The 25415-nt window shown below is 37.7% G+C and overlaps 1 protein-coding gene across 1 annotated transcript in view; it reads right to left on the reverse strand.

Annotated features, from left to right (window-relative positions):
* The window catches only part of LOC131077373 (uncharacterized), a 64773-nt gene that overhangs the window by 38341 nt on the left and 1017 nt on the right, over positions 1-25415 (reverse strand). The window lies entirely within an intron of this gene.

Genomic DNA, 25415 nt, shown 5'->3' on the forward strand with positions numbered 1-25415 from the left:
AGCCTCATTTGCTTCCTTTCTTAGACTACCAACCTTGTTCCTTGGGCATATTTGGAAGGGAAATGATGTGTCTTTGCCTTTCCAAGTCATAGAATGTGAAGGAGTGAAGGATTTTTGACCAAGACAATAATTTTGCTCCTGACCCTTCCAAAGGGTCCAGAGCGAAATTCATATTTCCTCTATTTTGCTCTTTAACTTGACCAAGTTTGGAACTTCTAAGGCATCGTTTGGAAGACTTGGATGCATAGTTACCTTGGAGAGGAGGTTTGAGGCGATGAAATGATGGAAATCAACCTGGAAGGAGAATTTCGCTCCAGACCCTTCCAAAGGGTCCAGAGCGAAATCCTCCATTTGACCTTCTTTTTGCCTCAGGCCCTAGAGTGACCTTGTCTGGAGCTAGTTTGATAGCGAATTGCCTTGATTAGGATGAAAGGAAGTTGATTTGATTGCGTTTGAGGAAGAATTGGATGAATGAAGTGCAAAATCAACCTGGAAAGAGGATTTCGCTCCTGACCCTTCCAAAGGGTCTAGAGCAAAAATCCTTATAGCTCTTATTTTCTTCCTTGTTTTGGCTAGGCGTTGGCATATTGCAGGGTGGATGGGTATGTTCTTGCCTTGAGAGGTAGTTGGATGCTTTGAAAGATGAAGATTTTGCCTAAAACATGAATTTCACTCTTGACCCTTCCAAAGGGTCTAGAGCGAAAGTCTTTATTAACCTCATTTGCTTCCATGCTTGGGCTTCAAACTTTGTTCCTTGGGTGAAGAGTGATGGAATTTTACCTTGCAAATAATATTGGGATTGAAAAGATGAAGGGTCAAGTCTAGAATGAGAAATTCGCTTCTGACCCTTCCAAAGGGTCTAGAGCGAAATTTCACAAAACCACTCTTTTCCCTCAATTTTATGCCAAGTCTAGGGTGGTTCAAGGTGAATTAGGATTGGAAGTGTCCTTAGGTGTGACTTTGACTTGCTAGTGATTATCAAATTTGAAGGAATTGAGCCAAATCATGAATTTCGCTCCTGACCCTTCCAAAGGGTCCAGAGCGAAATTCCTAAAATCACCTATTTTCCCTTCAAAGCAAGTCAAATCCTTGGTTTTTATGGCTTGGATGGGTGTGAAGTGGCGTGACCTTGCCTTTGAAGGTGGATGGAAGTGAGAGGAATGAAAGAATAAGCTCAAATTATGAATTTCGCTCCTGACCCTTCCAAAGGGTCCAGAGCAAAATTCCTTAAAACTACCTTTTCCTTTCATTTTTATGCCAGGCTAAGCCTAGACCAAGGTGGGAGAAGTTGGGAGATGCCCCTAGGATTTCCCTTGAATGGATTGTCGCCTCCAAAAATGAAGATTTTAAGCTTGGACAAGGATTTCACTCCTGACCCTTCCAAAGGGTCCAGAGCGAAATTCCTTAAAACTACCTTTTCCTTTCATTTTTATGCCAGGCTAAGCCTAGACCAAGGTGGGAGAAGTTGGGAGAATCAAGGGCGAAATCCTAAATAGGTCTTGTCCCTGGCTATGATTTTGAGCGAAATTCTCCTTATTAGCCATTTTTGAGGCCAAGTAAGTGTTGTCAAGTTGAGAAAAGGATTCAAATGGAGAATCAAGTAATAACAAAGTGAAAGAAATGGAGTTGAGTGAGGGAAAACAAGCAAAGAGAGAAATTCGCTCCTGACCCTTCCAAATGGTCCAGAGCAAAATTCTCCAAATCAACCATTTTCTCCTTGAGTGAAGCCAAAGCATTGATTCCTATGGCATGGTTGAAGGTGGAATGAGGTATTCTTGCCTTGTTAGGTGAATTGAAGTGAAGGAAGACAAGAAATAAGTCTAAAGCTTGAATTTCGCTCCTGACCCTTCCAAAGGGTCCAGAGCGAAATTCTCAATTTCACCTAACTTGCCCATAACCAAGGTCAAGACATGGATCCCTAGGCTTTGGAGAAGGAAAACTAAGCATATGCTTGCCTTGGGAGGAATTTTGGAGTAAAAGAGTGATAGAATTGTCCTGGAATGTAAATTTCGCTCCTGACCCTTCCAAAGGGTCCAGGGCGAAATTTTATGGGGCCTGTCCTTGGGAAGGATTTCAAGCGAACTTCATTTTTGATAACTCTTATTGATGATTTAAGGTAGAAAATGTTATGTTAAATAAATTTATTATGTATCCTTAATCATCTTTTGGTTTATTTTGCAGATAGAAGAAGACCAGGCCAGGGCGAGGACGACCTCTTCCAGTCCATCATCATCAAGGACGTTCCACATGCACAAAGGGAGGACTCATGGTGCTTAGAAGCGTTGGAAGACTAGGGGTGTTCAAGGAGTTCAAGTTAGCCTCAAGATCTCATTCTACCACAAGATGACAAAGAAAGGCTTTGCCAGCACTTCAAGGCGAGATATGCTACTAGAGAAGGAAGACTTGACAATAAGGAAGCCTGGTCAAGCAAAGGAAGTACATCATTCATCATGTCAAAGAAAGAGGAGGATCAACCAAGTCACAAGCATTAGGCAAGGTGGCATCCCAGTCATCATTCCTCCGGTCGGATTTGTCCACCTCAACGTGTCGAGATTCAATGTACCTGACTCATCGAGGACGGCACAAACTTTGAGGCACCTACCCCTGCTTCCTATTGGTCCTCACTCTTGGAATGTAATTTTCTCATTGGCTAGAGGAAGTTTGTTGTAACAAACCCTAATTAGGGTTTCTATCTTATAATCCTAGCCATTGGTTCTAAGTCAATCAAAGTCGTCTGCTTGTAAAGGGCTCCCTATATAAAGCCTTGGCTCCTCATTTGTAAAGGTTAATAGTTGATAATCAGAGAATAGTTAGTAGTAAGAGAGTAGGAAATAGTTAGAGTAGAATAGAAAGAGAAGGCAAAGATTGTTGCCAAGATATTGTTGCAAAAGACTTGTAAACTTCATTGAAGAAATGGTGAATTCTATGGGTCAATTCAACAATTTGCATGGTCTCTATACTTCTCAAATTTGATTTCATGTTATTAGGTGAATGGAAGAAATTTGTATGACCAACGGTGAAATTCGTATATCCATACTACTAGTGGTTTGTTGATTGCAGACTTGCCTTGCGTAGTCAACTAGAATCATTCAGCTTAAGCTTAACTTCAATTATCGCTTCTTCATTGATATGCATCAACCTGACAGTGTCCGTGCTTGTAGCGGTGATCTAAACATCATAAAGCTTTCCTCAGAAGATCGCACTAATCTTGTGGAGATGATCCTAGGATGTCAAAGCAAGACTTAGTTAGAATTTCATCAAAGGTCATTCATTGCTCTTACGTTCTTAGCATTAGGAATAGATCCCATTCCAACCCTTATCCTTTTTTCCTTTTTTCAAAATCAAGGACCAGTAAAATCTCACGTTCCAGTGATAGCCAAAGCAAATCAGACGCTCAGGTCATCGAATGTAAGTCCCCTTGTGATTCCAACAAAATCACATCGTACTGCAAAGAGCTTATCCACACGTAGAGAACCTACATACAAGAACCTTGGAGTTACTTCGACTGATCCTTCGGCAAGATCTTCAGCAGTCGGGAAACTTTGTTCAGGAGAGGATAAGGTACCTTTAGGTATTGTATTTTGTGTTTGGTCGTGTACAAAAGACACATCAACAGTGTCATAAAGATGAATTTTTCAACTAGGCTTCTAATGTCATCCAATCTAGATAAAGTGTGTATTTCATTTTCAGCAGAAACCAACAATTCATTCTTCCAATCATAATCATGCAAGAAAAATGTATTGTTGTTATAATGAATACCAAAATCACAACTATCATACTTGGCATCAAAGTCTTCTAGGCTGTCACAAATCACCTATGCCTCTTCTTTATCACCCTCAACAATGAACTGTGAATCTAGATCAACAAGGACACTATGTCCATGCTCAAGATCAACAACATGCATTGATAAATCAGTCATATCATCAGCGCCATCAACACCACCTTCCATGTAAAGATTGTTGTTTAAAACCAAAACAATATTAAGATCAAAAGTAAATTCATCCCATGTTGGATCCTCTTCATACTTAGTTTCTATTACACCTAGATCCCAAATGCTAAAAGGCTGATTAATTTGTTCAGTTAAAAAGTGCTCACCATAGCTCCAACTATCATCCAACTTAGATCTTGAATCTTCTCTTGGTTTCCACACACTATTCTCACCAAGAGCAATGCTAGAACCAAGTTATGTTCCATCTTCCCACTCAAAAAGTGAATTGTCATATGTCTTCTCTATACCCATCTCAAACAATGGGTTATCATTGGAAACCACAAACTAATTTTCCAAAGTAAGTGAACTGCTACTAAGATGAATACCAAAATCAGAATCTTTGCCATACCTTTCAGCAGTGATTCCATGGCTGCACCAAGTTTCGTGTACCTCCTCTTCAAACTTGTCTCATCATCATTCTCAACAAATCCCAAGCTATGGTTTGACTCCTTGCCAAGATGAGGTGAAGGTGATGAAACAATGCTAGACTCGATTAGAGGGGAACCAAAAGGATTCATACCTCCTTGTGGCTGATCTATCATAGCTGGTTCTATAATCTCAATGGCAGTATCTTCTTCAATCTTCATCTGCTCTTCCTTTGAAAGAACATGAGCGCATTCAACACCATCACTAGCTCCATAAGAAGCATTAAGGAACTCATCATGCACAACCTCAACTACTGATTTTTCTTCTTCTTGAATGACAACCTCATCAATGGTAGTTACATGCATGACATGGGAATCATCATCAACATTCTCAAGCTACTCACTTGAAGTTTTTCTTTCCTCTTCTCAATTAAACAGAGTAAGAGCTATCATATGGTATTTTTTCTTTGCAAAGCCAATCTTGTAGCATAATTTCGAATGGTGGTTCATGAAACAATTGAAAGGCAATTCTTCCTTAATAACTTGAGGAAGTGTATCATATTCCTCAAACATGCCAAGAATTTCTTCTCTAACCTTCTACTAACATGAACCCATCATTAAATTGTAAATTTCTACTAAAAGCATAGGATGGCAGGAATAACTGATTTCTCTATCACTCATGGAGAAATTAATCAACAGAACTCACAAGCTGGTAGGAAAACCTACTCTAATACCACTGAAATGTCCCCCTTAATTTTTTTTCAATTTTAACACCAAAATGCATTCGTTAAGGTTAGGAAAGAGAAGTATAATACTGCTGAAAGGTAACCCTTCCACTTTATGATCACCAAGAGCCCAGTGTGGGTGAGGTGAGAGCATATGGTGAATAAGGGATCGTTAGCTCCAAAACAAACTGAAAGTACAATGCTGGGCGGCAAGCCAGCCCCTTCCACTTGTCCAATGGGCAAGAAAAACTTAATGTAAAATCACTCTACCACTTTTCAGCGAAAGGACAATTATTACAGCACTGAAAATAAGATCACTCAACCACTTATTCAGAGGGAGGACAATTTTTACATTACTGAAAATAAGATCACTCAACCACTTATTCAACGAGAGGACTATGAAACCAACTGAAAGTAATAGATAGGCGGCTAAGCCAAACTATTCCACTTTTCAGTGGGAATACAAAATGTAAAATGCAACTAAACAAGGTTGATCAGTACTACTGATTTCAACGTTACAATGAAAGCATTAACTTGCAGATTACAATAGCAAATGGATATCCAGACACACCCAAATGTTAGGAATTGATCCTTTAACAAATATAAACTATCCGGCATATGAAAAGAATCCAAACAGGTAAATAACTCAAGTCTGATATGAAGAACAACAAACTGAAATAACAGACCAGCAAGAATAGAAGTCACCTAAATGCTCATAACTTCGTCCACGCAGCTCCGAAAGACTAGAAACCAAATGCAAATGGTCCCTAGAGCCAAGGTGTCCAAACCAAACCCAACCAACCACTGCAACTCAGATCAAAACATCAATGCATGATTTCCAATGATCCCTCCAGCATGGTACAGCCTGAGAAATAGGGCGATTTTCTCCATAAAATCCAAAACAACTCCAAAAATCACAAAACTTAGCAAATTGAATTGCCTAGCCATGAGGAAAAAATAGGACGAATACCCAAAAGCGGCAACTAAACTCCCAGAGACTTATGAATGAATTTCACTTTCAGCTCCATACAACCAGCAAACTCCAAAACTGAAAACAACACTCCAAAATCAGAAAACAACAAATATCTTCATCTTCGTTAAGCTCGATCTGCTCCTCTAAATGAAGAACAGTCACAATATCCTCTGAATGAGAAACAGTCACAATATTCAACTAGGGGCTATCTTTCAAGCTCAAAACTGAAGGTACTAGGAGGTATGCATCCCTCGAAGCAAGAGTCTGGAATAATTTCAACAGCACTTCGTTATAATAGCAATAGATAGTCTCAAACGAAGGCCAAGGCACTTATTTATAACTTTCTCCCAAATCGAACCTCCTTTTCCCTCCAATGTGGGACTTGACAATGGAATTCGAATTTACTTTTTAATTTGCATTTCATTTCATTTCATCCTTCATCAAGTCGTCCCATTTTGCCTAGACAAGACACTTTATTAAAATGCAAATAATACATAATATGAGCGCCCAACACATAATTGAGAAAATTGGCTTTAAATATAACTTAAGCAATCCCTTAATAAATCGTCCATTTTGCCTTAAGTTATAATTCAGCTTTAAACACCATTTTCCATCAAATACTAAACTCGCCAAAACAAGCTCCAAGAATATGGGAGATCAAACTTAGAGAACTGCCCTGCCAGATATAGCCACTGCACTGAGGTGCAAAAACTCTGCCAAAAATAGCACTGCTATAAATAGCATTTACTAAAAATAGCATACTGCTAAAAATAGTAAGTGTCCAAATGCATTTTAACCACATTCTGAGCAGTCGTCGCAACTTACTAAAAATAGTAAGTCCGGAAAAGTCTTCAGATTCATTTGCATGTCACACCATCACAAACCTCTCAAAAAACCCAGAGAAATGAGTTGTCCTCACCCCCACTTACTAAAAATAGTAAGTTTACCAAACTCCACCGCTTGCTATGCATGTACCATCATTGCGAAGCTTTTTGAAAACCCAGAAGAAATCCAGAATCAAAACTATAAAACTCCAACATGCAAGCCACCAAAAATGTCAAAACATCCCCTTAGAAGTAGGAAACCCTAATTTCTACTTCCAACTAGCCTACGAGTCTCCAAAATAGGCTAACAGCCAACTGAATTGATTACTGCTGAGAAGGACACATTACAAATCGCTTTTTCATGCTTGTCTAGGTGGGGGCCAAACCACTTGATTTTTTTTTTCACCTAGATGGGGGCCAAACCATTTGATATATTCCTTTTGTTCGCCTTTGTAGGGGTCCATCTACTACTTATCAAATCTATCTTTGATCGCCCAATCGCATGGCTATCTAGCGTATCGCTACCCATGCCGCCAAATTCTCGACCTATCGTGTGGTTATCCATACTGGCATGATCTCACAAACATCATTGCCCTAATGTATGGCTATCTAGCATAACACACCTTGCTATCCATATTGGCACATCTCATATCTTATCTCATATCACAGTGGTTGCTTATCTTGTATCTTTTTGTAATAAGGAGCTTTCCTCCAAGCGAGGTTTGTTTCCGTTTCGCTATCTTATCTATCATCCATCTTAATTTATCCTTTATCTTATCATCCAACATGTTAGTCTACAACTAGCGTGTTTGCAATGTATCGGTTAGCGATAGCTATTTCAAACTTCAACCTCATCTCGTTGGGGGCAACCTCGTCTGATCAATGAAATTCTACTTCCCCGTCGTGACCCTTTCCTTTATCTTCCTCTACTTTAGCTTCTCATTTCTCAACAAAGACATGCTCGCTAAAGTGGGGGCAAAATGTAATATCAAAAATCACACCTTGTACAATTCAGCGCAACAAATGGCGCCTTCCTCCACGTCATCAAAGGTCATGTATAGCCTCTTTTGTCTTTTGGCCCACCTAGATCACTTCGTCAACTCCAGACTAGAATCTTACCAACTCTATCGACTTGTCATCCTTGGGACACTAGCGCGATGCGGAGACGTCTGCACAACGCGCTAGCGTCCCGCAAATTTGACAGTCTGCAAGTGGCCATTTGAGCATTACGCCTACGCTTGGAAGGAATCGTAACGCCTCTGCATGCGCCCATCGACATTGGTTTTCCTTCCAAGGCCTATATCTCACCCATTTGAAGGCATTTTGAAGGATTCTAGATCACTTCTTGCAGGTAGACGCTTTTGGCGATCTTCTTGAGCAGTATTCACAGGTTTTCACAAGTCCAAGAACACATAGCACTTTCAAAGTATCTTCTTTGGAGTTATCTCTTTTGCTTTCTCTCCCATATCATTTTCTTTGAATCTACGTTTCATTCATCTTTTATTATTTTCTTCTATCCTTCTTTATCTCCCTTTTCTTGTTGAATCTACTGGGTTGTCCATGGAGGTGGAAACACTAAAACGGGGGTCTGATTGAGGCACACTCCAAAACACAACCCCCAACATTTTCCTTTTTGCTTGTGTGCAGGTTTATAGTTGTGGGAAGGCAATCATCTTGCAGGAGGCTTCAATCGTGGACCGATTGTAAGTTTCCCTCATCTTTTCTCACTTTATTTTAGTACTTTGTATTATGTACTGTTGATTTAGTTTGTTATTGTATCACTCATGTAGTTTTATCATACCTGTCACTTTCATACAGCTTATGTGTTTCGTCCGTACAGGACGACAATGCACTGCGTTGGTGTCCCAGTTCTGCGCGCTCATCCCGAGGACAGAGACTCAACAAAGTCGTCCGAGAATCTCATTTGCAGTCTATTAGCTTAGCTTTTCATTTTTATCCCCTTGCTCACCCTTAGCGCCAATATAAAAGAGGTATTAGAGGGTCAATTTGTTCTCTAGGATCCATCATCCTTGAGGTAACGAATTTCCTCCACTACAAAGGTAAAAAGGAATAATATCGACTTTACCAAGTAAACCAGTTATCTGATTAAAGGAGGTTTATTGTGCACACTTAAATTAAAGTGGACGACATTGGCAATCTTTTGTAAAAATAAAGTTAAGTCAAATTACCATTCCCACTAGACCAACCACTAGGAGATGGGTCACTTGGTTCAAAATTCAAGTCATTATACACATCTTCCTACTCTAGTGGTTTCCACTTGGCACAAATATGAAATTTAGGGAGAATATCCCAGTCTTGTTGATGTCGATCATATACTATGCATGGGACAAATTTAGATTCCCATTTAATTCTTTTATTGATGACTACAGTTGTCACCTTGTCTTGTGTGAATAAAAAATCTGGGTTGATGTGTTTTATTCTTGCATAACAAAAGAATTCTTTGATTTGATCAGATGGTCTAGCAAAACATGTGATTAACCAGCTAATGCAACTTAAATAGGCTGCAAATACTGCATGTCAGTTTCAATCTCCAAAATAATGAAATCACCATAATCATCAATGTGGTGATACATCCAAGGTGTTCTAAGGTTTCTAAATCTGCTAATGCACTTTGAAGATATTTCTGGTTAAAAACTTTCATAAATGTCTCTTTGAGCTAACTGATTTAAACCTCTGAAATAAACATTGATTTATCTTGTCATATCAAATCCTAGTGATCAGACCCAACAACAAGATTTTGCATAAAACACCAGATTGTTGTCTACTAAGATAATCTGCAAGAATATTTGATTTTCCTGTAATGTGTTGAGCTCCATAATTGGATTGATTTAGATAATCTTGCCATTGGATATACTTTCATCTGCCATCTTTCCTGCCATGATTCTTTTCCTTTAAGGTCAAAAATCAATTACAATCTATTATGATGATAAAGTGCTTCAGATGCATTAATTTTCAAGGAAACTTTTTCAAATTCTTGATAATTCCAATAATTTATTTGTTTGAAGAAATCCACTTTCCGACTTCTTTTGGAAGGCTCCACTCCATACTCTGCAATAAATTCTTTACCATCTTTGGCAAAGCATAAGTGTAATCCCCATACATAGTCAGGATCATCTGTATATAGAATAAATTCATCAAAAGTAGGGACATGTAAAACTGGGAGAGTTTGTACCTTTTGTTGAATTGTTTTGACAAAAGTAGTGTGAAAATCAGTCCACTGGGGCTTCTTCTTTGTAAGTAGTTGTTGTAATGGTTCTTTGTCAAATCCTGCACCTGGATAGGAATTATTTACATAATTTAATATTCCTAAGAACCCTTGTAGCTCCTTTGTATCAAGAGGAGGCTGAAATTCAAGGATTTTTTCTTTAATGTGAGGTTGGACCTCAAGTTTTCCACCATTAACAATCATACCTAAAAATTTACAAGAGTCTACACACCATTGAATTTTAGCAAAGGACAGAACAATCCCAGAATATAATGCTAACTTATAAAATATTTCAAGCAATCCCAGAATATAATGCTAACTTATAAAATATTTCAAGGTGAGACTTATGCTCATCAAAGTCTTTGCTGAAAACTAAAATATCATCTACAAAACACAGAGAAAATCTTCACAGCCACAAAATATCTTATCCATCCTCTCCCGGAAGTATGTTGGGGCATTCATTAGTCCAGAAGGCATTACAATCCATTCAAAATGACCAAATGGACAACTAAAAGTTGTCTTGTATTGATCTGATTCCTTTACTCTTATTTGATAGAATCCTGATTTGCAATCAAATTGAGAAAAGATATTTGAATTAGCAAACTTTTCTAACAATTATGACTTATCTAGAATAGGGTATGGAAAAGGAAGTGTAGTTGCATTTAATGGCCTATAATTTATGACCATTCTCTTTTTTGTCTTCTTTTCTCTAATTCTTTATTTACCATGAAAGCATAGAAGTCAAAATCAGATTAAGAATGTTTAATATACTTCCCTTTCTTGAATTCTTCTATTGCTTGGGCCATATCAGGATAGTCATGAGCTGGAATAGGGATCATTTTCCCACATTTGGTCTTTTCTCCTTTCAATTTAATCTCTATCTCTGGTATTTCTTTCTCCCAAAACTTCTGAAGATAATTTAAACATATTGTTTGGCTTATTACTGTTTTGAGTTCTGGAAGAGGCTTACTATTTGAATTCTCCTAATAGCTGGATACTTTTCAGAAGCATAACCTAGATGGAAGTGGTAGATGGATTACCGATAGATGTGAGTGGTAGATTCGGTCAAAAGTAATGAGTGGTAGATGGAAGAGTAGGAGTACTTTATTTGGAGGGTAGTGGTAAGTGGTAGGTTGTAAGATTCCAAATGAATCTTGCCCAAATTTTTCACTCTTTCCAACTGAGTAAATTTTGTCAAATAGTTTATGTAATGGTCTGAATGCACACTTTCAAATTGTGTGGGGAATAATATTGCAACTTTACCACTTCAGACTTATAGATTGAACATCCATATGCATAATTCAAAATGCTACAAAAAGATCATTAATGTGAAACTAATTTCTGCACTAAAGATCATTAATCTGAAACTAATTTCTGCACTAACTTTGGATATGTCATTGCTTGAGTATTAGTTCATTAACCAGAAATGCATATACCAGAGATATTGATGTTGTCCTCAACTAATTCCAACATTGCTGATAGTACTATTAATTCACAGAGCTAAAACAGAGATAAACCTGCAATTAATTGTGTGAGCTTTGAGAGCACCAAACAGTCAATTCTGAATACTTGATGAAGAAATTTACTTATACATTGAACAACCCTCGATCTTTCAAATGCTTTAACACAACTGTAGTGAACATAAATCATTCAAAACCATATAGCAGCAGATATGTTTCATATGTATGAAGCAGGGAATCATATTAACATCAACAGTCCCAAAACAATCAGCTTGAGACATAATCCTCAATATTTAAACAGCAGCAATGCAAGAGATATCTGGAATATGCACAGAATCTTGCTTTTGTTCAGACCTGAAATGAGTACCTTACCAATGTCTCTCAACCTCTGTATTTAATTCATTGACCAATAATAACAGTAATTCCCAGGTATGTCTAAGTGGCCAAGACTACAGGAATTCCCAACCAGCAACCAACATAAACTCTATCTGATTTCCACATCTAGCAAAAAGGAATTAATTTCATGAAGAAAACTCCAATGTAGAATCCAACTACTGTGCCTAAACAGATAAGAACTCAACACTGCATAATGAGCCACAATATCATGCCAATGATAGACTAATCTCACAAAGAACCCCACGATACACCAGGAATCGTGCCAAGACTGTGAAATCGCACCGATGTTTTGATGCCTTATAGACTCAAGAATGACTTGCACTTGGAGATCTGAAAGGTCGATGCTCAACAGCAATTCCCGTCTTCTCCAACTTACATGGTCTCTTACACATTAGTAACAAAGACAGAACAAAGAATAAGCAAGATTCATGCCACAGGAAGAAAAAAAGGAGTTGTCCCGAAAAGAATATGAATCACCACATATATATACAATAGGAACCTTCACAAACAGAAAGATCTCTTTTCAATGCCAAAACTCACACCAAAACCAAGAAGTTGCACCTTAGAATAAACTCACGCCAAGAATGGAAGGCCCAACGTCCACAATGAAGTAAAAATGTTGTGCCTCTGATTTTCACACAACATCACCATGACTTTCATACAACAATATTCTGCTTCGAAGCTTGAACTTAGAACAAACAAAATGCAATTTCAATGAACGAAGTGGTCAACACTCAAACGCTTATGCCTTTCTTTTCAAATATACAGTGCCTCTTCAGCTTCATATCTTAATAAAATCTATGCATAATCTTAGTATCTTGACCGCCCAACAAATAGCAATATTATATCATTTGTCTTAAATATTCAAAGCCATGATTTCTTCAACAACAACAATTTAATCAAAATTTGTCTCTTTTTTCAGTTTGTCTTACGCTAGCTCCTCAATCTGATAGTTTGTCTTTATTCTCCCATATGGAATAACTCTATTTACCATTAAAAACAATTTGTAACTTTATTTCTAGTAATTAACTTAATCTTTAAAATTGAATAATTACCTCCAAAATAAATCTTATTACGAAGAACTGCAAAGTTCCTACAATTTGTCTTCAAATAAGACTTTACTAATTACATTGAACTCTAGTCGTTAAATCCAATTGTGAAATTTGAATGACTCTGCCAAACAACAGTTAGGGAGGAATCTTTCACCCTCGAAACGTATCTCATAGTTGCTTTTGGGGAAGTTGGTTTATGATCCGTCTTCTCAATGTTATTCTTTTGTTTCTTATCCTTATTCTTACTACTTTGTCCTTTATGTTCTTTTGTGCCTTGGTTCACAACCAGGGCATATGACTTAGAGGATTTAATAGTGCCCATCTGTATTAGCTTATCTTGCTCCTGTGTGAGAGAAATAGCAAAATCATCCAACGATGGCATGGTAAATGTTGGTTGTAATTAGGGCTGGCGGATTCCAATTGCCTTGGGCAACATTGGAATCCGCCTCCTTAATATAGGGCCTGGTCCAATACCTTTCGGTGCACCCAAAAAGGTTCCACGCTTCACTCAAACCCACTCGCCTCCTTGATAGGGCCGACCCTATCTCACTTCACCCAAAAAGAAATTAAAATAAATAAAAGATCTAAATGCAAAGAAGGCCGACATAAATAAAAAGGAATATGACTCATATAAAGATGGCGTATACTTCTCAATATCCACATTCAGTTTTATGCACATGCAAAACATATTTGGTGAAGGCGAAATTAATAGAAGGGAAATCTGGTAACAGCGAACTCCAATAGAAGGTAGCAGATCTTGAAATAGGAGGCAGCGAACTTCACGAGATGGCAGCAGATCTGTAATAGAAGACAGCGAACCTATTTAGCAGCAGATTTCCAATTGAAGTGAGCGAACCCTTGAAGGACTTCATTGAAGGACTGTAATCTACTCAAGGTGCTGTTACCCTTGTTACACTCAGAAATTCCAATGAGAAGGACTGCAAATCATAACCTCATCAGCAACCTAATTGTGAAGTCTTCTATCTCTTATTTGTGACTGCATCCTCTATGCTCCAGATAAGTGTGTAATATTCAGTTTATAATCATAATCAGATCTGAGGATCCTTTGGCTAGGTTTTTCCTCCTAGGAGGTTTTCCCAAGGTAACTGTGTTTTGTCCTTGTGCATTTCATTTCATGCTCAAGTCTGGAAAACTATAAGTTAATTAACCTAGTTTAATCTAATTCTGATTTTTTTCTGAGTTTATACAATCTGAAAGTACTAAATTTAACATGGTATCAGAGCTAATTGGTTAGATCAATCTTCAGATTTAAAATTCAGTACACTTTCATTTTCAGATTGCTGTAGCTTTTGTAGATCAGGTCAATGGGGCTGAAAGTTGAAGATAGGCTTGATGGGAATCTAAATTTTACTGCATGGAAAGTTCGAATCAAGTTGGCTCTTGAGGAAGAAGATCTTCTCCAATTCATAGAAGTGAAAGAGCTAATTGAGCCTTCGGATGCAGCTGAGTTGAAACAATTCAAAAAGGATGCTATCAAGGCCAGGAAGATTCTCATTGATTCAGTCAAAGACCACCTCGTCACCTCTATTGCCTCATTCACCACTGCGAAGGAAATGTTCAGCCATCTACAAGGTACATATGAAGTTAATAATCTTAGTAGGGCAATTACGTTAAGACAACAACTACTTAATATAAAAATGGCTAAAGAAGATTCTATTATTTCCTACTTCATGAAAATTTCAGAACTAAAGAATCAGCTAGGTTTAATTGGCCATAACATGGAAGACAAAGACCTTGTCATGATTGCCCTTAGTGGTCTACCTCACTCATGGGAGTCATTTATCCAAACCTTAAGTGGTCGGTCTGAGTTACCTTCACTTGATCGCCTTAAGAATGATTGCATCCAAGAAGAGTCTCGCCTCATCACAAGGAGTCAATCCAAGAGCCCCCATGTAGATGACCATCACATGCTTGTAGCTCAATGCAAGAAAAGGGGAAATTGGAAGCAACCTTATCCTAAAAGAAATAGGGATTCCAGATCTTTTTCCCATCACCCTTGGAAGAAACCAAGAGATACTTCGCGTGGGCGATGCTTTAGATGTGACAAATTTGGTCACTATGCTAAGGAATGTCAATTTAACCCTAACCAAAGTGAAGCAAACCTAAATGAAGTCTCAGAACAAAATGATGACTTCTTATTTATCTCCGCTCTATCTAGCAGTGTTCCCTCAGATAGCAATACATGGTTGATTGACAGTGGTGCCCCCAGACACATCACAGGTTACTGTGATCATCTTTCAGGCCTAGTAGAAAAGGATACCAGCCTTCACGTGGTAATTGGTGATGACGCTCGTTATTCGATAAGAGGTTCTGGCTCTACTTCTCTAAAATTAGATTCCGGTATTTCCTTACATCTCAGTGATATATTGTTTGTTCCTGGAATTAAAAGAAACCTAATTTCCATTTCTGCTCTAGAAGATAAAGGTTATCAAATTGCATTTTCTGAAGGAAAAGTCCTTGCTTGGTCTAAGAAAGATAGTTTTAAATCTGCTCGTATAATTGGACATAGATATGATAGTCTTTATAAGCTCTCCACTAACCCTATTCAAGCCCTCATTAATGAGGCTCCGGAATCCTGTGAGTTATGGCATAGAAGACTTGGACATCTACATTATCAAGCCCTTCCATCTCTTGAAAGGTTAGTTAAAGGTATGCCTAAACTCAGTCAAATTCACAATAACACTTGTAAAGGTTGTGCTATTGGTAAGAATGTTAAAATTCCATTTCATAAAAGTGAAAGAGAGCTAAAGACAAACTAGAACTTGTTCACTCTGATTTATGTGCTCCTATGTCTATAGCATCTCCTAGTGGATTCCTTTATTATGTAATCTTCATAGATGATTTTTCTAGGAAAACTTGGATCTACTTCTTGAAATCTAAAGAATCTAATGAAGTCTTAAGTAAATTTAAGGAGTTTAAAGCATTAACTAAAAACTTCTCTGGTAAAAGAATCAAATGTTTAAGATCTGACAATGGAGGTGAATACACCTCCGGTAGCTTTCATGATTTTTGTGTTGAGTCAGGAATTAAGAGGGAGTTTTGTGTTCCATACAATCCTCAACAAAATGGTGTTGCTGAAAGAAAGAATAGGACCATTGTGGAGGCTGCAAAGGCTATGATCCACGATCAGGACTTGCAGACCTTCCTATGGGTTGAGGCTTCTAGAACAGCAGTATACATCTAGAACAGATGTCCTCATCGTGCTCTAAAGAACATGACCCCGGAAGAAGCCTTCACAGGATCCAAACCAGACATTAGTCACCTCAGAATCTTTGGAAGTCCCGTCTATGTTCATGTGCCCAAGGAAAAACGATCAAAGTTGGAACCCTCCGAAAAGAAAGGCATGCTAGTAGGATACAGTGAATCCTCCAAGGCATTCAGGATTTACATCCCAGGTCAAAGGTACATTGAGGTAAGTAGGGATGTTAAATTTGAAGAAGACATTGCTTTTAAGAAATCGAAAGGTTCTTGTGTTATTGATGAATCTAATGATAATCAAAATATAGACGTTGATACTAACCCTGAGATTCAGAGGGAGCAAGTTGAACCTCCACCTCAAGATGATCATGATGATCCTCCAGAACCCATGAATCCCACTGATATTCCTAGTGACATTGTTGTTACCAAAAAGAGGCCACTCTGGGTAAGAAACACCATTCAAGAAGCTGAGAGATTTGCTGCTCCAAGTGGCACCTTCCGTGAAACTAAGAGACCTCAGGTATTTTCCAACTACGTTTCTTTAATGTGTAATCTCATTGAAACTGAACCTTGCAATGTTGAAGAAGCCTTAAGTCATCGTGCCTGGAAGCTTGCTATGGATGAAGAATATCAGTCAATCATCAAGAATGATGTGTGGGACCTTATGCCCAAACCCAAAGGTAAATCTGTTGTTTCATCTAAATGGTTATTTAAAATTAAACATAATGCTGATGGTAGTATTGAAAAATATAAGGCTAGATTTGTAGCGCGTGGTTTTTCCCAAAAGGAAGGCATAGACTATGAAGAAACTTTTGCTCCTGTTGCTAGATATACTTCCATTAGAACAATAATTGCTATTGCTGCCTCTAAGGGTTGGAAACTACATCAGATGGATGTTAAGACTGCTTTTCTCAATGGTGTCATTGAGGAAGAAGTCTATATTGAGCAACCTGAGGGATATGAGATTCGGGATAAATTAACCCATGTGTGCAGGTTAAAGAAAGCCCTGTATGGTCTTAAACAAGCTCCTCGTGCTTGGTATGAAAGAATTGATAAATATTTGCTAAGTCTAGGTTTTTGTAAAAATGATGCTGACCCTAATATTTACTTTAAAGTAGCCAATGATGAAATGCTAATTCTAGTTCTTTATGTGGATGACTTATTTCTTACTGGTAAAGATGAACTTATTATTAGATGCAAGAAAGAACTAGCTTCAGAATTTGAAATGAAAGATTTAGGTCTAATGCATTATTTCCTACGTCTAGAAGTATGGCAAAGATCTAACGAAATCTTTCTAAGTCAAGGGAAGTATACTATTGACATTTTGAAAAGATTTAGAATGATGGATTGTAAACCAATGTCTACTCCTATGGAATCTAACTTAAAGAAGTTAAGTGTTTCTGGAGCTAACTCTGAATTTGCAGATCCATCCGAATACCGACAGTTGATTGGATCACTGATGTATCTAGTTAACACTAGACCAGACATATGTTTTGCTGTAAATGCTCTCAGCCAGTTCATGAGCTTGCCCAAGCATGTTCACCTTGTTGCAGCCAAGCATATCCTAAGATACTTGCGGGGCACAGTTGGTTTTGGGCTGAAGTATCCACTTAACACTCCAATAACCTTGGAAGGTTATTTTGATGCAGACTGGGCTGGAAGCGTCAAAGACAGGAAAAGCACCTCTGGTATTTGTTTTAGCTTGGGTTCTGCAGTGATCTCTTGGGCTTGCAGAAAACAATCCTCAGTGGCATTGAGTACTGCTGAAGCTGAGTATATTGCAGCAAGTGTTGCATCCAGAGAAGCAGTGTGGCTTCGTAAGCTTCTTGCTAGGCTGTTTGGTCAGCCATGGTATCCTACAGTTATTCACTGTGATAATCAGAGTTGTATTAAAATGTCTATCAATCCAGTGTTTCATGACAGGTCAAAACATGTGGAAACCCATTATCATTTTATTCGGGACATGGTGCAAAGAGGTGCTATTCAGCTGAAGTATGTCAGCACTGATGAGCAGGTTGCAGATATCCTCACCAAGCCTCTATCCAAAGTGAAGTTTGTGTACTTCAGGGATAGACTTGGTATTGTGGAAAATGAAACTCCGATTGAGAGGGAGTCTCAATTTCAATGATACTTTGTATTGTATAAAACCACCCTCTGCGGGCAATGTAAGGTGGTATTGTAAAACTTCTCAGGGAGAAGTATAATTCTTAACCATCCTCTGCAGGCAATGTAAGATGGTATTGTAAATGTTAACCACCCTCTGCGAGCAATGTAAGGTGGTATTGTAAACTTCTCAGGGATAAGTATAATTCTTAACCATCCTCTGCGGGCAATGTAAGATGGTATTGTTAACCACCCTCTGCAGGCAATGTAAGGTGGTATTGTAAACTTCTCAGAGAGAAATTGTTAAACCATCCTCTGCGGGCAATGTAAGATGGTATTGTAACCTTTGACCATCCTCTGCGAGCAATGTAAGATGGTAGAAAAGGATCCTCTCCACCCTCTGGAGCAATACAAGGTGGATCCAGTCTATGCTTGTGTGCAAGCTGGAAGATTATGATTAGGATTCTATTCCCTAATTAAGAGGGAGTGTTGGTTGTAATTAGGGCTGGCGGATTCCAATTGCCTTGGGCAACATTGGAATCCGCCTCCTTAATATAGGGCCTGGCCCAATACCTTTCGGTGCACCCAAAAAGGTTCCACGCTTCACTCAAACCCACTCGCCTCCTTGATAGGGCCGACCCTATCTCACTTCACCCAAAAAGAAATTAAAAGAAATAAAAGATCTAAATGCAAAGAAGGCCGACATAAATAAAAAGGAATATGACTCATATAAAGATGGCGTATACTTCTCAATATCCACATTCAGTTTTATGCACATGCAAAACATATTTGGTGAAGGCGAAATTAATATAAGGGAAAACTGGTAACAGCGAACTCCAATAGAAGGTAGCAGATCTTCAAATAGGAGGCAGCGAACTTCACCAGATGGCAGCAGATCTGTAATAGAAGACAGCGAACCTATTTAGCAGCAGATTTCCAATTGAAGTGAGCGAACCCTTGAAGGACTTCATTGAAGGACTGTAATCTACTCAAGGTGTTGTTACCCTTGTTACACTCAGAAATTCCAATGAGAAGGACTGCAAATCATAACCTCATCAGCAACCTAATTGTGAAGTCTTCTATCTCTTATTTGTGACTGCAACCTCTATGCTCCAGATAAGTGTGTAATTTTCAGTTTATAATCATAATCAGATCTGAGGATCCTTTGGCTGGGTTTTTCCTCCTAGGAGATTTTCCCAGGGTAACTGTGTTTTGTCCTTGTGCATTTCATTTCATGCTTAAGTCTGGAAAACTATAAGTTAATTAACCTAGTTTAATCTAATTCTGATTTTTTTCTGAGTTTATACAATCTGAAAGTACTAAATTTAACAGTAAATTGAGTCCAAGTGCACCCCATCCAACGATGGCATGGTAAATTGAGTCCAAGTGCACCCTTAGTAGCATAGAAAATAGAAACAAATATAGAATATTTAGAACTTAGCTTCGAGAGAATACTAAGAATCAATTGTTTATCTTTCTTTTCAATTCCACGTTATTTTAACTGCAACCTTACTGATTTCAATTTTGTGAAGAAATCCTCGATTGTGTTAAAATTGCCTGGACTTAAATTTATGAGTTTATTTTCCAACATATGGCCCCTCGTTGAATCTTGATTTCCAAATAGAGTTTCTAACTTTGTTTAGATTTTATTAGGAGTACTCAAGGATTCAATATAAAAGAGTAAATTGGGAGAAACAAACACAAAGTTCCATATGTTTCATCACATTTGTTAAACCACTTAGACTTTTTAGTATCTAAAGCAAGTTCAATTTCTAATCCCATTGTTATCCTATGAAAACCATATTTTTTTAAGTAAATTGTCATGCATGATTCCCACTCAAAATAGTTGTAAAGAGCTAGAATGGGAATTGTCGTTTGATCCATGATCCAAAATTGTTGAAAGAAAGAGAACACACGCACACCAATACACTCCCACCCTTTTCACTAGTTTCAGAATTCACCCCCCCACCAATATTACAATGTTGGCACTTTATAGAATAGTGCGATCACAAAGCTTTTCCCAAATTACAATAGTGTCAAGGCCCACAATAGCCAAAAGTACAACACTTGACACAAAATTTAGAAAAATTAGCTTTGTAGTTGTGCTTAGCACTTCAACCTAAAATATTTAAAAAAGAATGCCAATAAACTTGTCAAACCCAACACAGATGGAAAGTGTGCATCTTTAGCTTCCCAACGATATCTTGTTCCATGAAATCCAACGCTCGAGGCAAAAGATACGAATTTTTGAAAAAACGAATTTGCCTTGTAGGAATGATTTTTCTCACAATAAATGTTTTACTTTTGATTTGAATTCTGAAAAATATATTCATTGTATGTAAAAACTAACAAAAACCCAAGAATATGTTCATGCTACGAACAAAACCCAGAAAGCATTTTTCTTTCCAACAAGCAGAAGATGAAAAAATGAAGTAATTTCAACCTTCAACCTATAGAAAAATGGAAGCGCAACGTTTTTTGGACAACAATTTTTGCCAGATCTGCTCAACATCTGCAAAATCTAATCTCCAAATGGTTTTCCGACCCTAGGAACAAAACCAAGAAATCATTTTTCTATTTGACTTGCAAAAGACAAAAAATTGATGCAAAAAGAACACCTCCAATCTTCATCTAAATTTTTTTGCTCTAGTTTCGGTGAAATGAAAACCAAATTTGACTTTCTTGAGCTTTCTCGATGCTATGTAACAGTTGAAAATGCCACGAAATATTTTACAAAATATTGCACAAAAACCCTAGAAGTTAGAATTTTCCCCTAAACTTTTCTAATTCTCTAGTTCATATGAAAATGCAATTGAAGAACATACTGGGTTTTTAGGAAACTGCAAAAAACTTATTAGCTTCTTCCCCCCCGAATCTCTTAAATAAGGAAACTAAAATCTATTCTTACGCTAGAATATCTCTGATACCATGTTAGAATCAGAAAGATGAATAGTCCAAAATACCTAGTGCAAATGAACAAGAATACAAATTGTGAATGTAATGATAGAAGATCAAAATAACAACATACAATTAGTCTCTAAGAGAGAAATGCAAATGCTGCAAAAGAAAAATAGCATTAGGAGAATGCAAGAGCAAATAGCTTCATAATGCAATTGAAATGCAATAGAATGGAATAACAAGACTAGCTAGGAGTGAGTATATATATAAAATGAGAGAGGGGAGAGGTGGTAAATATGACCAATGAGAAGAGTCCACCACAATAGTCTAAATAGGCAAGTGTAACTCTCATGGAAGATGCCGACAACTTGCACCCACTCACACTATGTCATGCCCCGAACTCTAATAAATAACGATAACACGACAAATATCCAAGCAAATCACAAGCAATAAATTAGTGCATGGCTAGCCCAACATAAGCAATGAATATAGGCAATAATAGTTCAAGGAGGGCCGACTCTAAATAAAATTGTTTGTGACTATTAAAGGGTCGACCAAGACAAGAAAGGGATTAATAAATACAAAGGTCGACCTCCTCGTGTTAGAACCCACAACAAGAAGCTGACCCCTTTGAAGTGTTCACCCCTTTTAGGGAAATTAAATTAAATCAAATCTATTGTTAACGGGAGGCTGACCCTTTTGAAGAGTTGCCTCCCTTGGAAGGATTGCTACTTTTTGAATAGTCGCCCCTCTTGAAGAGGAATGACATGGTATAAGACGAAGATAAGATGGGATTGGGAGGCAAGCAGAAAATAAGATATGTCAGTCCATTTTAAAAGCAGAATGCTGAGTATAACCATAGATATATATATATATGTTATAAGCAGATTTAATAAGGGGAGAATATGCAGAATTCTGAAGGAGAATGTATGTGTGAGCAGAATTGTGAAGAAAAATATATCTGTAAGCACAATTGTGAAGGGGAATGCATGTATGAGAATATCATCAAAAAAGACCAGTCATTATATATAACTTGTACTCATCAAAGGAGGTCAGATCTGATATAACAAATCTACATTCAGAAAACAGCAGACTTGTGAGCTAACAAGTATTGTGGTATGCAATGTGATGTTATTGTCTAGTATATATTCTCATATGTATTTGTGATAGATAGTAAGGAGAATTACTAAACTATCTAGATTCTTCAATCATTAATTTAATTTATATATTCTCCTACAAGCAATCATGTATGGGTTAGCAAGGAGACACGATTGGGAGAGCAGATACGAATTCCCCCTCCACCCCAAAGTTGGATGGACAAGAAATTATTGCCACTTGCGGGCCTAATGGTGTTATATCATACCCTCTGGGCTTAGTTGCGACGAATGTTCCAAGTGCCTTATCGTGCTTTCCTCTCCAACCCCTATGATGGTCGGTTGTTGGAAGGAAGCAATCATGCATGAGTTAATAAGGAGACACGATTGGGAGAGCAGATATAGGTTCCCCCTCTAAGTAGGCCACCCCAATATTGGAAGTACAAGAAATTCCTGCCACTTGTGGGCCATGGGGTGTTATATCACACCCTTGGGCTTAGTTGTGGTGAATGTTTTGGGGGCCCTATCGTGCATTCCTCACCAATCCCTACTATGGTTGATTATTGGAAATGAAGCTATAGATTTAAGTATGTGATATTAATTGCTTATTAACTTTGGACAATTCAATAGATATTATATGATTTAATTATAGAATACTATTTGCTAAACAAATTATGTTGTGGAATTGTTATTTTGGACAAAATTAGGTATACCCCAATTAGGGGACATTACACACTAATACTCACTTATTAATCATAACCACACTTAATTATGTGTAGAAAAAACCTAGGAATAGCAAAATAAATAACCAACTAGAAAATAAAAACCTACACTAACCCTTTCAAATTCAAATTGGCTTAAGAGGGGTGAATGTTTAAATTTTGTGGGTAGAAACACAATGGTAAAGTTGGTAATATCAACTTCATCAATCTACCTCCTATCAGTCCTTAAAGTACTAAGCATTATTATGGAGGTTGCTAACAAGATCATGAAAGATTTCCTTTGGCAAGGGGTGGAAGATAAAAAGAAGCATCCCCTAATCACTTGGGGCAAAGTACACCTATTTATGAACACTGCATCTCCATAATTTGATCCTCAGAGTTAATCTTATCTAGAACAATTTTCAAATGAAGATTCTATCTGGATTAAATCCATGAGAAAGAAATGGTTGGATTCGATGGGGGATAATAGTATATTACCACCTGCAACCCTTCAAATGGTTCCCATGTATGGAATTTCATAATGAAGTATAGACACAAAATTACTGATCCCCTCTCTTGGGAAATCAGCAATAGAGAAAAGGATGACTATTGGGAAGACTCGTGGTATGGTCATCAACCCCTACAAGATAGGGTAGACCTAGCAAATATAAAGGAATCTCTCTCTTGCCACTAGGGGTCCAGGGCAGCAAATTATATGCAAACACAGTTTGTGGACAAAGTTAAACAACGTAGATGGAAATACATCCCAAATGGCATTACCCCTTGTTTACAAGTGGAAGCTCTCAGGTCCATCTTGAGACAATGGAAAACAAATATAAGTTGAAAGGAGGATGACATCAAATGGACCTGCTTTAAAAGTGGATCTTTCTCAATAAAAATTGGTTAGAAATCTCTCCTAGCATGCCCTTGGGGCCCTAATTAGCCAACAATCAAATGTTGGCATCAGGATTGCCTGCCCTAAGCAAGTGCCTATGCTTGGGCTGCCATCAAAAAAGAAAAACTTGACAGGATACAAACTCAGAAAAATGGGCTCCTCGAATCACTTTCAATGCTCCGTATCAATACAGGCAAAGGAAACCAATGAGCATTTGTTCTTGAGTTTTCTCTTCACATAAAAATGCTGGATGTGACTGAGTGGTCAATTAAAACTGAACATAAACTTCCCAAATTCCCTTCTACAATTATTCAAAGGTTGTCCCAATGGAAAACTCAAAGCCATTTTCTCCTACCTTTGGAACACTAGCTGTTATGTGCCAATTTGGCACATATGGAAAAAGTGAAATCAAAGAACTTTTCAATATTAAAAACAAAGATTGGACATAGTCATCTCAAAGCTAGAAACAGCCATTTCGGAAGTTGTAATGAGCAAAGTCTCCTCCAAAACCCAAAGGAAGTGCCTCTTCACATCATGGGCTAGAGATATGATTAGACTATGGGATAAACTTTCTCATCCTCCCATTTAGGAGATTCCTAACTCTTATTACTCTCCTTCTATGTAATAGCGAAATGTGATGATGGCACTCATGGCCAAGGCAGACAAGGCAATTAGTTTCACTTATTAGCTCTTATTACGAGATTTCTAGCCTCTAAAACATGTTTCAGTGCTTTGCATTTTCATGTGAGCAAAAAGAGTCAGGAATGCCTTAAGTGTATCCTCAATCTCTACATGTAGCAATTGATAAGATTGTACTCTTTATTAAAATTCAATAATATATAATGCACTAGACCCCATTTTGTATTTGAACAAGAGTTCACATATAGGAAACCCAAAAAAATAGAGATGCATGTTGCCTCAAGGGAGAGCTAAATTCTAGTAACACAAACATACAATATCAGTCAAAATTTTATTTGGTAAAGTGGAATTCAAAGCACTCTGACAATCTAGGTATCCTTATCTACCCTGACAATCTAGGTATCCTTATCTAATCGATCCATAGTTTAAAATGCCACTTGAAAATGATTCTGTTGATACACGATATTAACCTGGTGCGGTTAAGGGCTATAAGCCTATAACTTAACCTGCATAAGCCGCACTTATTGAAACATCTTTGTTCAAAGCTTGGCTACAGGAAAGTTCTTCGTCAGGGATACACACCAGAGATCTTGGTATCCTAATAAAGGTACTCCTGGTTGGATAGAAATAAAGATGTTTTATGGTAATCTGGGGACCCGTGATTTTATTTGGACGGTTTCAAAAACCCCGGGAGGACTGAAGTGGGCTATGTATCATTAGTTAGTCAATACCGATGATACTTAACTAAGGGCAGCTTCAATAAATAATAAAAAACTAATTTTCTTCACAGAAGTTGATAAATTGAGATAAGATCCAGATCCCGTATGTTCATTTCATTCTTTTACTAAAAATTTTCC

The sequence above is a fragment of the Cryptomeria japonica genome, chromosome 4, assembly GCF_030272615.1.
Source record: "Cryptomeria japonica chromosome 4, Sugi_1.0, whole genome shotgun sequence".
Taxonomy (NCBI): domain Eukaryota; kingdom Viridiplantae; phylum Streptophyta; class Pinopsida; order Cupressales; family Cupressaceae; genus Cryptomeria; species Cryptomeria japonica.